Source organism: Vanellus vanellus (assembly GCF_965231255.1).
Source record: "Vanellus vanellus genome assembly, chromosome: 5".
Lineage (NCBI taxonomy): Eukaryota > Metazoa > Chordata > Aves > Charadriiformes > Charadriidae > Vanellus > Vanellus vanellus.
In genome coordinates, this window is record NC_138910.1 from 8,093,971 (window position 1) to 8,106,338 (window position 12,368).

The following is a 12,368-nucleotide window of genomic DNA, read 5'->3' on the forward strand; positions in this document are numbered from 1 at the left end:
GAAACTACAACACCTAAACTAGGAGACTAATCAGTTGTAATCTTCATTGCAATTAAAAATCAAAGACTCATTACTGCCAATTCTAACTGTAGAACTACTATCAGAAGATACTATGAGTATCCAATTATCCGTTTGACCACAGTTTCTTCCACTGAAGTATACGCAACAGTCATTAACACAAAAAAATTAGTCAGTTCCCCTTGATTTTCCATTGGAAAGCCATTAGGCAAAAGTTCTTGTCCGGCTTCTCAAGTATAAGAAGGATAAGGATGCATCAACTCAAAAAGACAAGCCAAGTTTTATTTTTGAGTCAAGGTACCGACAATCTATGTAGCTATGCTAACCAATCAACCTATTTTATGAGAAGACATAAATTGGCAACGGTTCGGTTCTTGCTTTAAGTTATGGAATAGATTCAATAGATTACAAAAGAAAGGGAGAAAAAGAATCTAATTCTGGCAGAAAGTTTTACTCTTTGAACACCTACAGAGCACACTGACCCTGAAATCTAGCTCTTTATCCAAAAAATAGAGGGATTTACAATGCTTTACAGGAAACAGGCTTTTTGCTGTACCTTCTGTTGAAATACTCCAAATCACACTGTGGCAACATGGACAAGAATTCCCCACAAACTGATTTACTAATTTTGCTACTGCATCATTTGGGCACAAAACCTGAACATTCAATCAAAGCCTAAGTTATAAGGCTCAACAATTTCCCAATGCCTCTTAAAACTCCTACTGTATCTCCACAAGAACATACTGAATTCTTCTGAGCTCACTTAGAATAAGAAAACAGATGGAAATCTTCTTCTGGATCCAGCATGCCGGTCAATGATGCAACTACTCCCAGCTACTCACTACCAGTAGGAGGTTTTTATGCCCAAAGCTCTGACATCAAAAAGGACTGTGAGAACACTCCTCAATCTGCTGTTGGCAGAAGCACTCGAATTAGTTCAAACTTCACTCACCAGCTGCACACCAACAGCCTTTTCTAGATTCAGCTGTGCTAAAGAAGTCACTGATCTCACTTCCAGTCACCATTTCCTCCATCTGCCAGTTAAACTGCTCCTATGAGCCTCCCTATAGGTTTCAATTTGACAGAATAAGAGACCTACATCTTAAACAGCTGAAAGTGAAATATTCAGAAACTCCTCACAATAACAGCTCATTTAACAGATCACAGGGAGCGATAGAGGGTATGAACAAAAAGCTAAGGATATCTCAATATGATGGCCTTTTTCTCAAAGGCAGATATTTGCAAGGAGCACATCAATTTATATCCTGCTTCACCATAATGTAAAGGAAAATGGTTTCGTTGGACACTAACAGAAAGCTATTACACCTCACTTAACTGCAAACATACTTCTTCAAACCAGTTGTGGTAGGTTAACTGCTAGATGATCATACAAAATATTTTTTAGAAAAATACAAAAGTCTGCACCGGACTGGTCAGCTAAACCAAATACAACAATGACACCTTCTACATTTATGCCTTTTAGAGCTTATTTTTTAACCTGGTAATGCAAGTTATCCAAAACTATGCTCTCAGTATGAAGGAGCCAGTATGCTACCCTATTTAGCTTTAACGATATTAGCTTTGTCAGATGGTCTGACAAGCTTCAGCCTTCAGACCATTCTATACACGATTGGACAAAGACCTTTCATAAATGGCAGTAGAAACTTTTTAACAAATAAATCTGGGGAGGGGGCAGAGGCAAGAGTTGAGAGTGTTAAATAAAGGACAAAATTCCATTTTATATACAAATTTTTGAGTTATAGACTAAAGACCAACAAGAATTGATGTTGGGAAAGAAATAAGAGAACAGAAAAACTTAGCAGTAGATGAACAAAGACAGGTGAACAACGCAGTATATAAGCGTTTATGCAGAAACCAATGGCTGCAGAGAAATAATGCCCCATTCCCTTCTAGAGATCCAAGATAAAGAATAGAAAAGAAACCTTGAATAAGCATCCCACAGCCATGCTCTTCAAATCTACAGTTTGCTTCAGCAGCCTGGCTACAAACATACAATAACCAAATGCAGTATTCTTGGAAACTTAATTCTATATATTGGAGAAGAGTTAATATCATAACATGACACATTGACAGGATTCTCATAATACATACACTCATCCATTAAACTGCAGGAGACTAACTTATGCACAAGAGTAGCAGCAGAGGCTGTTCTCTAATTAAGGCTTCTGAGCTTCCATCAATCTGGTTGCAGATATTATTTCCTCTAAAGCACTCCTTCAAAAAGTTATGAAGTCAAAATAAGATTATAGGCAGGCTGAAAGGACAATTTTCCCAACAATATTTAATCATAATCTGTTGCTGACTTATGATCTCCTAGAAATAGAGCTATCCAATATCACTTTCAAAAACATCTCTTAACATTGTTATACAGCACATCAGTCCACCTCAAAGAGAAGCCAACTAAGAAACACATAAAACTTACTTTAATGGGCTTGCATAGATGCAACCTATCATCCAGAGTAAGCACCATATTAAGGAATTCACATAGATTCTTCTTGCCTAAAGAGCACGGTGTGAATGACCTTATTATTCAGGTCTTGCATTGCAAAACGACTCATCTTTCCATTACTAAAAGGCTCAATTCGGAATGCAGCGTTTAACAAAAGCCCCTGGGTCATTCCTATCCAGCCATTACTAGGTGGAATGTACATGGGAAAACTGCCACTAAAAGCTTAACTGGGCTCCCAAATGCCAACACTCCTGCAGTCCTTCCAACCTCGTGGTGCCAGGATTATAGAATCCTCTACCACTTCTATGAAAGCTCCTTATATGTCACACCCATGAATTACAGCATTTTGTACTTACTGGCTATTGCTTAACTCTCTTTATATCTATGAAATAAGAAGAATTACAGTATGCTGGAAAATTTCAGAATGTATACACTTTACTAGTAAATTTATTGGCTACCACTAATCAGGACATCCAAAGTTGGTGCTATTTTTATGCAAGTAGTAAAGTGTATAGCATAGTTACCTAGCTCACCAAAACTGAACAATGCTGTCAATATATATCAAAAGGTTTTAAAAAATTGAATGTGTTACACTGCAGCCCATTCAAAGTTTATATTGCTCCACTAACATTACCTGACAACCCATTCTTTATGAACATGCTGTCAACAGTCCCATCTTTCCCCCAAAGAGTTCAAAAAAATGCAACTGTATCAACTTTTAAAACCCGAGAACACATTTAAAGTTTCAAGGCACTGCATCATTGTGTTTAAAAAGATGTGGCACTACTAACTCTAGGGAGAAGTAAATGTGTGAAAATGGTGATACAAAGATATATAAACTTAAATTAACCGAGTCTACTGAAGCAAATAATCTTTCAACTAAGACACAAAACCATGGTATTTGTTTTTCATAGCCAGAGCTATATCTTAAGCACTTCACCTAGAACATCCAGCTAGTGTGAAGCTGTTTCACAGACTTCAAGCAAGTAGTATAAAATAAGTAAGACTATGATATAAGGCAAATATACTGAAACGTCAGAAGAAAAAAAAAATAATACAACTTGAAGAAAAAAAGCATACACAGAATTACACCTAAGACAAGAAAGAGGAAAGTAGTAGTATCTGCCTGCCTCCTGATTTTCCTTCTTTATTCCTCCGTGCACACACACAAAATCAAAATATAATCAGAGGACCACTGGAACAGATTTAAGTAATTTACCCTTCCCAAATTGTTAACAAACAGTTTCTGGAAAACTGCTAACAAACCTAGCCCAGCACACTGCACACACGTTAAAACTACTGGTATTTGGTCAAACCCATTTTTACTCCTGAGAAAAGTAGTAGCTAATCTTGATAGCAATTTACAGTTTTGAAAAATAAAAAGTGACTTAGCAGTAGTGAGCAATGGAGTTACAAGTACTACATTTCTGACCTTCCAAGATTTAAAAGACACGAGTCTTTGTATTATTTTTGCCACTGGAGCTTTTTTTTTTTTTTTGAGTACAAGCTGTAAATTACGATTTTCTACAAATACAGTAACTACTATAATGTCGAGGGTTTGAGTAAAACAAAGGCTTAATATTAGCTGCCTGCCAATAACATTATCATTTGTAACAAACAAATGCAAGACTGTTGAAGAAAATATTTCCGTTGCAATTTCTTCCTCCTGAATAGCAAATTGTTTGAATAAAACCTTTTGGAAAAATAATTTCTGAACTTCATTTTTGTTGCTTTCACTTCAAAAATAAATACATATTCCTAATCTAACATTCATAAGAAATACTGTACTGTAAGATTGCTGTGATCAGGTCTCCTGCTTGGTATTCAACCAACTAGCAAGTCTCAAGTACAATACTACTTGTAGAAAACAAGACATGAGAAAGCAACTCCATTGAAAATTGCAAGTTAATGCTTCAATGCAAAAAGACTAGTGTCAGACACTCTGTAATAGAAAAAAAAGAACAAACCCAACACATTCCCTATTCTGCCTTAGGCACACAAGATCTAATTTCAAGCTAATGAAAAAAGGCATCAATATTAAAAATTAAAACAATTAAAAAACCACTCCAAAACACCACACACTTTTGTTGATTACCTGACAATGCACCCTAAACAAAGCATCCATCACTCATTTTGGGGTTTTTTCCATAGCCTTCCTAATGCAGCTTTCTACAGAGAACCCACAAATTCACCAACGTGTATCTTGTACTACAGGCTTAATTATGAAAAATAGAATTTGTGCAAGTCTCTTGGTGTGAATAATCTGAATTCGTCTTAGACTCAATGTAAGAAACAGCTATGTCTCGCTTCTTTTTCTGGCTCATTCTGTCTCGCTCATAAAGTGAAACCCTTCCTCAGTGCTGAAAACTCATTTTAAAACGTTATTAAAAGAGACTGTAAAAAACAGGCTGTGACATAGTTCGCTCTCGATTCTACTTACACTTTGAATTCTAGTATGCTAGACATATCCACATGCAGAATTGTCCAACACGCCACAGAAGAAAACCCTTATAATAAATTAACAACCCTCTTCCAACACTATCGTAGGTAGCACGAATATAAGATATCCCCCGCCCCCCAAACCAGCACAAGGGGACGTCTATATAGGAGCCCACGATAGCCGATACGAGCACAGCACGCTTCCATGCAACCATTGCTAACCCGAGGGGCTAAACCCGAAAAACCCACCCCTGCAACACTTAGAGCCCACCCCGGCACCCCTAGAGCCCACCGCTCGAAGGGCTCCGAGGGCCACCAACGGGCTCCCTACCCCCGGTTCCGTGGGAGAGCGCCTGTCCAGGGACCGACAGCCTCCAACACGCAGCAGACCCCAGGCCGGGGCGGCGCAGGGCTGCGGCATGCCGAGGGCGCAGCCCCGGGGCCGACCGGCGGCCCCACGGCGGGGCGGCGCGGCGCGGGAGAGCAGCTCCGGGCCGCCGTGTGCCGCGCCGTGCCCCACTCCGCCGGCCAGCCCTGCCTATATTAGGGAAGGGAAACGGGGCCAGCCTCTCCCCGCCGGACCGGGACCCCCCGCCCCGTCCCTCACGGCGTGCAGGTGCAGCCGGCCCCCGCCGGCCCCAACGGCCGCGGCACGCGCCCCTCCCCCGCCCGCTCCCTCAGCGGCTGCCCCCCGCTCTCCGCACTGCGGGCGCGGCCGACCGCCCCCCCACACCCCGCCCCGGCTTTCCTCAGCGGAGTGCGCGGCCCCACCGCAGCCCCCCGCCCGCCCACAGGGGCGCTTTCCCCGGCGGGCTCCTTACCGCGGCAGCGCGGCCGGCGGGCTGGGGCCGGCGCGGCGGCGGGCTCACGCACGAGGGGCGCTTAACCCCATCGCCAGACCCGACAGCCGCCCGGGTTCCTCCTGCTGCCGCGGCGGGGAGAAAGGCCCGCCCCGCCGCGTCACCGCCGCCAATAGCCGCACGGAACGCTAATGATTAACGGCAGCGCGGGCCAATTAGCGCCGTGGCGCCCTCCCCCGGAGCTAGCAGTGAGTGGTGCCTCTCGGCGCTTACGCGGGCGCAAGCCCGCCCAGAAGACAGCGGCCAATCGAAGGGGACGCTGTGTTGACAGATGGCAGTGACCACCAACAAGAAGAGAGAGACCGGCACCGCAACGCCCGCCCACTGTGGGCAGCCGACAGCCACTAGCGGCGCGGCGGCGCGCAGACGGACTGCTTCCGCGGCTAATGACAGTCCGCCTGTCCTCTCTTCCTTAGCCACCCTCCTCGGGGCGGCGGCGACCCTCTCTTGACCGAAATGCGTCCGAGCGGGTCCGCTGCCGCCTGGGGTACGGCCTATCGCCAGCAGCAGCTCCCCGCCCGGAACCCCCCGTAGCCCTCTGAGTAGCTGCACCGAGAACGGCGGGAAGTGCCTGGCTGCGTGCGCGCTCCCCCCTTCCCCCCTCTCGCAGCGGCGGCGCGTCATTTCCGGGCGGCGGCGGTTTGAGCCCAGAGCCCGCGAAGACGGAGCTGTGAGTGGCACGGTGGGGCCCGGCCTGGCCCAGTCGCCATCGCCTGCGCGGCGGACCCCTCAGGGCAGCGGGGAGCGGGGAGGGGCCGTTTTTAGCCTGGTCGCTGCGGTGACGCTGTGGTGTGAAGGGAGAAGGCTGAGAGGAAGCGGGGGGGGCGGCTGTGAGGGGGAGGCCTGGTCGGGAGGAGGGCCTGGTCCCGCCGAGCGGCGGGATGCAACGCGCTGAGGGGCTCCACAGTGAGCAGGGTCGTGGGGGGGTGGGTGGAGGGAGGCCCTGGGTGGGACTGTGTTGTAAAAGGGACGAATTTCCAAGGTGGCTGTCGTTCTTTCTCGGCCCACGTTTGTCCCAGAAAGTCTCGCTCGTTCCTCTCGCCCTGGCTGCTGCTGGGTTATCGCAGCATGTGCTCGGGTAGTTCTGCTATTGCAGGACGCAATATTCCTCTGTAGGGCATTGTGTAAGTTCCCCCCCTCCCAACCACCTCTCCCCAAATGCGCCTAGGCAGGTATTAAGGTGTCTCTTTTCCTCAAGCCCAGTACACCGGTCTATGGAAAAACTGTTGTGTGCTACAGAGCTTTGTGATGCCCTTTGTTCTGTCTGATATTTTTTTCTTGTAACGTCTTTTAAAATGCTGTATTCTAACGACTTGGGTTTTTTTTCAATTCTTTTATTATTCCACCGGTGGAAAAATGTTTGATGAATCAATCAGCCAAGGCCCCATGATTTTCTTAGAGCCTTACATTCTCTTTTAAGTTTTATTGAATGTGCAGTCGTGGAGAAGTTAGGACCATCAAGAGGAAATTTATGAAGTAAATGCTTGATGGAAATACTCATTTGCTTTAGGTGTCTGCTGCGGAGCTGCATTAAACAGCTATACTTAGTGGCCTGTAAAAATAAAATAGTGGGTTTATGTTACGATATCAGCTTGTGTTGACAAACAACTTAAAAGTTCACATCAGTCTTGCACCCAACCTTCCAATAAGGAAACATATTACCTGGGATAATATCCTCAACAAGTTGGGTCTCAGTACATACCTTTGGAAGGATGTCTATAGTGAAATGCAGTATAGCAGCCACAGTGACAGAAAGAATTCCAGATTTTTAGAATTGATTTTCTTTTGTTTTATTTTACACAGTATTTACACTGCCCTTATCCCTTGATGGTTACTTACTTTTCCAGATCACTTACAAATTCATTGAACATAATAGATGTTGGAGCAGAGTCCTTTGAAATATTGCTGATGTTTCTCTCATGTGTCAACAGTCTACTTGGTTGTATTTAAAAAAAAAAAGTTTCATTACAGTTTTTTCCACATGACAGCTCAGATTTCTTCAAAGTTTGAAGGACTTTCTCAAAAGTTTTTCTGGAATTTATAATTACTGTACAAATACATTTATAAAACTTATTCTGGTTGAATTTAATTCATTTTGAAAAATAGTGGAAACTGGACTAAATCAACCAAATTATAGGTACATTGTTGTAGAGCCTTTTCAAAAAAAATATTGAAGACTTGAAAGATAAGACTCACCTTTGCAAAAGATGTGTTGACTCCCACCAATTAGGTGCATTTATCCTGGTGTTCACAAGTTCTGCACTTCATAATTTTTACTGATTTTTATGCCCTATAAATGAGTCATGATGCAGTTTCATGGGTCTTCCCTGTTCCTGCTTTTAAAAATTGGGATCATTTACCACTAGCTAGTCCTGAGATACTAAAGCAATTTTAGATGAAAAGTTACTGGGTCTAGTAATTCAGCTATTTCATCCTTGGTTTCCTTTAAAACACTTGAGAAAATGCCATACAGTTTTTCTTTTTATTTTTTTACTCTTAAAACTTCTGTAGTTGAGTGAACTCTCTGAGTGACAAGTTGGGTCTCCACACCAAACCTTTTAGGTCTGTTTTGTCTGAGAAAACTGAAGTTCCAGAGCTTGTGATCTAGAAATGTAGGAAGGTTGATGGGATGCATATTACAACCTATTAAGGACACAGAAACAAATGAAAAATTGTAGTTAGAGAAAACATGCACTAATCTTTTTCTGTCTTCTTAGAGCTTCAAATCTGCAATGGGTAGAACAATAGACACAAACTGTTCTTCTGCTACACTGACTAAATTTTTTTTTATTTGTTGACATTACTACAGTGGTGTACCTAACTGATCTGTCTCAAAACAAAACATAAATGACCACCACTGTCACAGTCATTATACACAAGTAAGGCATCAATTCTCAGTATGATTATTACTTTAGCAAATCAATAAAGGGCAGTTTGGTAGAATTAATTTCTTTCTCTGTTGTGTTTCATCACTGTTCTTTCTAATTTTCTATACAACCAAAATAAATCTTTCATAGGGTAAGTATACGTTTTATAATGCCTTCTATAGCTTTGGATATCATAAAATAGTGCTGCAAGTATGAATATATAGACTAATTTTTTTTTTATCACTGTTTATTCAGAAATTGTGACAGAGATCTTTGAATCTTCAGGGTATGATTCTTTGTATTATCATTAAAAAGTGCATGTTACAACAATTGAAGTAAACGTAAAAGAACTATGTGAGTCTTGATTTAAAAAAAAGAAAGTGCATTTTAGTTATCCAAGTTCTTAAAACTTCATTCTGAAGAGCATGTTCTTAGGCAATCACATCTCAAGCATTGAATGTTTTACCTGAGGTATTTTTACTTGCCATGAACTCCATAGTAATTAACCACAAGAGTGGTAGGTTTTATATGCACAGCAGATGGCAAAGTCCATCTTTGAAAGCTTCTAGTCCATGTTAAAATAATAATGTAGATAAGGTAAATGCAAAGGACTGGAGCGTAAAGTTGGTAATCAGGAGAATATTGGGGTAATGTAATCAGGCACACTACTTTGCCTTTCCAAGGAGCAATGCATGAAATGTGTAGTAATGCACAATTCATATTGCTGTCTTGTGCTTATGCTGGTCATTGTATATATCTTTATAACAGCCCTTATTTGCTGCATGTGGACTTCTTTAATTATTCACCTATTCTAGAGTTATTCACCGTTCATTTCTGTAATTATTCACTTAGAGAAAAAAATAAACAAAAACTTAGATATATCTGCTAGTTAGTGCTTTCTGTGTTGCTGTTTTTTAAGGTAGATCTGCAAAGTCGGTTTTAACCTTAGTAGGGACTGATCCAGAAACTTTTTTTTTTTTATGGTAATATTGCTATGTACTGATGAATCATATGTGCCTCCTTTAATTCAGATTTATGCTTCTGAAACTGCATGGTTTTTATTCAATGTTTCAATGAAAGAATCTTGTCATGATCTAATTCAACAGAAAGTTAGTTATGTTAACATTTCATTCTCATGTTGTCACTCACAACAAGCTATGTAGCAAGCTGATCAGAAGAATATAATCTTCTCTGCTTTTATAGAATAGAAATTCATCACAGAAAATGAGTCAGAAATTTTCCTTAGGTGTGAATCACAGAACAGAGTGTTGGACAGGTTTGTTGGGTCCACCAATCCTGCAGCATGCTTGTTTAAGGTTGGCTCTACAGAAATGTTTAGTGTTTGTTTTTGCCAGCAGTCTTGAAGTACCTTAATCAGCTTTTAATGAAAAAAAAATACTCTGTGGAAAATATTCTGATGGAACTATTGAATTGATTATGATTGCTTTCCCAACAGTAAGAGCTGAAACATTTCTGTTTGCTCAATTGAGAGATGAAGTGGGTGTTAACCAGAGCTTTATGGCTTCTTTCCCGAGAAATGCATCTATTGGGTATACAGGGCAAGCCCAAGGCTTTCCTCCTTGTGTTAAGCAAAGTTCACTGATGGACGTGCATCAAAGAGCCTTGATACTGATCATTGTACTTTATCTGCTGTTGAATGTTCCAGAGGCCCAAGGTACAAGAATATTGTTTCTTTAAAGATATGTGAGAGATTCCACTTATAAAAAAAAAAGGGGGGGGGGGGGGGAGGAAAGCCGCAGTCACACTTAGAAGACACAGAAGGTCTGGTTTGCAAAATAAATCCAGTTTTCCTTTCTCTGGCTATTTCATTGACATTCAAAAGGTATCCCTCTTTGTCTTTGGACAGGTTATATTCTAGAAGTTTACTTTAGTCAAAAGTCTCTATCAGGAGGAGGCTTAGCAGCACTGGGCTTATTCTTGTTAGGTTAACATCTTGACTGCATGACCTTATATGAATCTAGGGAGAAAAGATCCTGTCTTTCTGCTGACAGTACCAGACTTACGTGAGAACTGGGCTTTCTGTGCCTTGATGGTGCTATTGGAAGCACAACAGCAGCCTCTCTCCACTAGTGGAGTTCTTATTGCTGTGTGAATCACTTCACTCATCTGGTGAGTAACATCAGGTGTTCAGACCCTCAAGTTCCATATTTTTGAGACCAGGGTTGAAACCATGTTTACACAGAAGTCCTTAAGTGTGTGCATATACATGCCCACATATATCTATGATTCCAGTTAGGATTGTTGTTTTTGTACATATGCAATAATATTTCTAGAGCTTTATGTGTGGGACAAATGATAACTCTTCAAGAATATGGTTCTTCAAATAGATTCTCTAGCAGCTAAGTAATTTAATTCAAAATAGATAAAAAATCCATAGCAATGGTAAATACAAACCTTATGCCTCAACTTTGAGTGTTGATTGATATTTTAAAATTAAATTCACTTTTTTCCCCTCATTGTCCAGCAGAATGCTATGTCAAAATGGTTGTGGTTTCACACCACTTCATTGTAGACATAGTAATAGATGCTCAAGAAGGTATGCACGGAAGTTTTCCAATGTTACCCTGTTCAATATTTTGACAATGACAATCTCGAAGTTGACAGTAGGTTTGTTGGCAGCATTTTCTTTACATTTCTGTGCATGTCTGTGGTGCATAGATAGGTATGCCTATAATTTATCACACAGCCAAAAAAAGCACTTACTCATTTTCTGTCTGTCGGAATGTCATTAGTCTGACTGGTGATGCCAGTGACAGCATAGTCCAAGATCCTAATTTTTCTGGAGTTCTACAACAGTTTACTGGATTTCCAGAACAATCAGGTCCTTTTTTTTCTTTCTTTCTTTTTTTTTTTTTTTTTGGAGGGGCCAGGGAGTGATCCTTTTGTCACTTGGTTTGGGTTTGTTTTTTGGGGTTTTGTTTTGTTTGTTTGCTTTTTTTTTTTTGGTCCAGTTACAGACACTTTTGTCAACAGCACTGACAGTGCCATTTTTTTTTTTTTTTTTTTTATACTGCTCCAGAAGTAGCGAATTCCTGACAACTTATTTTTGCAGTGCTTTCTAGCCCTTTATTCTTTCCTTTTTCCTTTGACTCTCCCTGGTTTAAAGACGATATTAGCCGTCAAAAGGGGCAGTGAGGGGGCTGCCCGGGCCACGGGGGAGGTGTTTGGGGGGGCGGGGGGTCCCGCATTCCCGCTCCGCACCCTGCAGCACCATGGCCAGGGGCCGGGCCGCCGCCGGGCCGAGCACCATGGAGAGGGGCGCTTCCCGCCGCCTTGGACAACCTCCAGTAGGAACCCCCCCCTCTCATCCCAGGGGGAAGGTTTTCTCAGTTGTAATCTAACGTAGGCCCGTGGGAGATGGAGTTATATAAGATGGTTGTGTAGTTGTGCGAGAACAAAAGCCCAGACTCTTCCAACTTGTGCTCACTCGCTCTGTCTATATGGAGAGCAGTAGTGCAGTTACCTAGATTCTTTTCTCTAAAGAGAATGTAACTTCAGCTGGAACAGTGTACATCAAGTTTTGCAGCTAAAATTTCATAAATTGAATTCTTTAGGAATACAGAGGTGCTGATCTTTCACTGTGGCATGTAATTTTATCTGAATCTGTTTTACCTCCTCACCTGTACTCCATGACATTAGAAGGAAACTGGAACCATGCTTTATTATGTTGATTACTTTATCCATTTTCCTTGT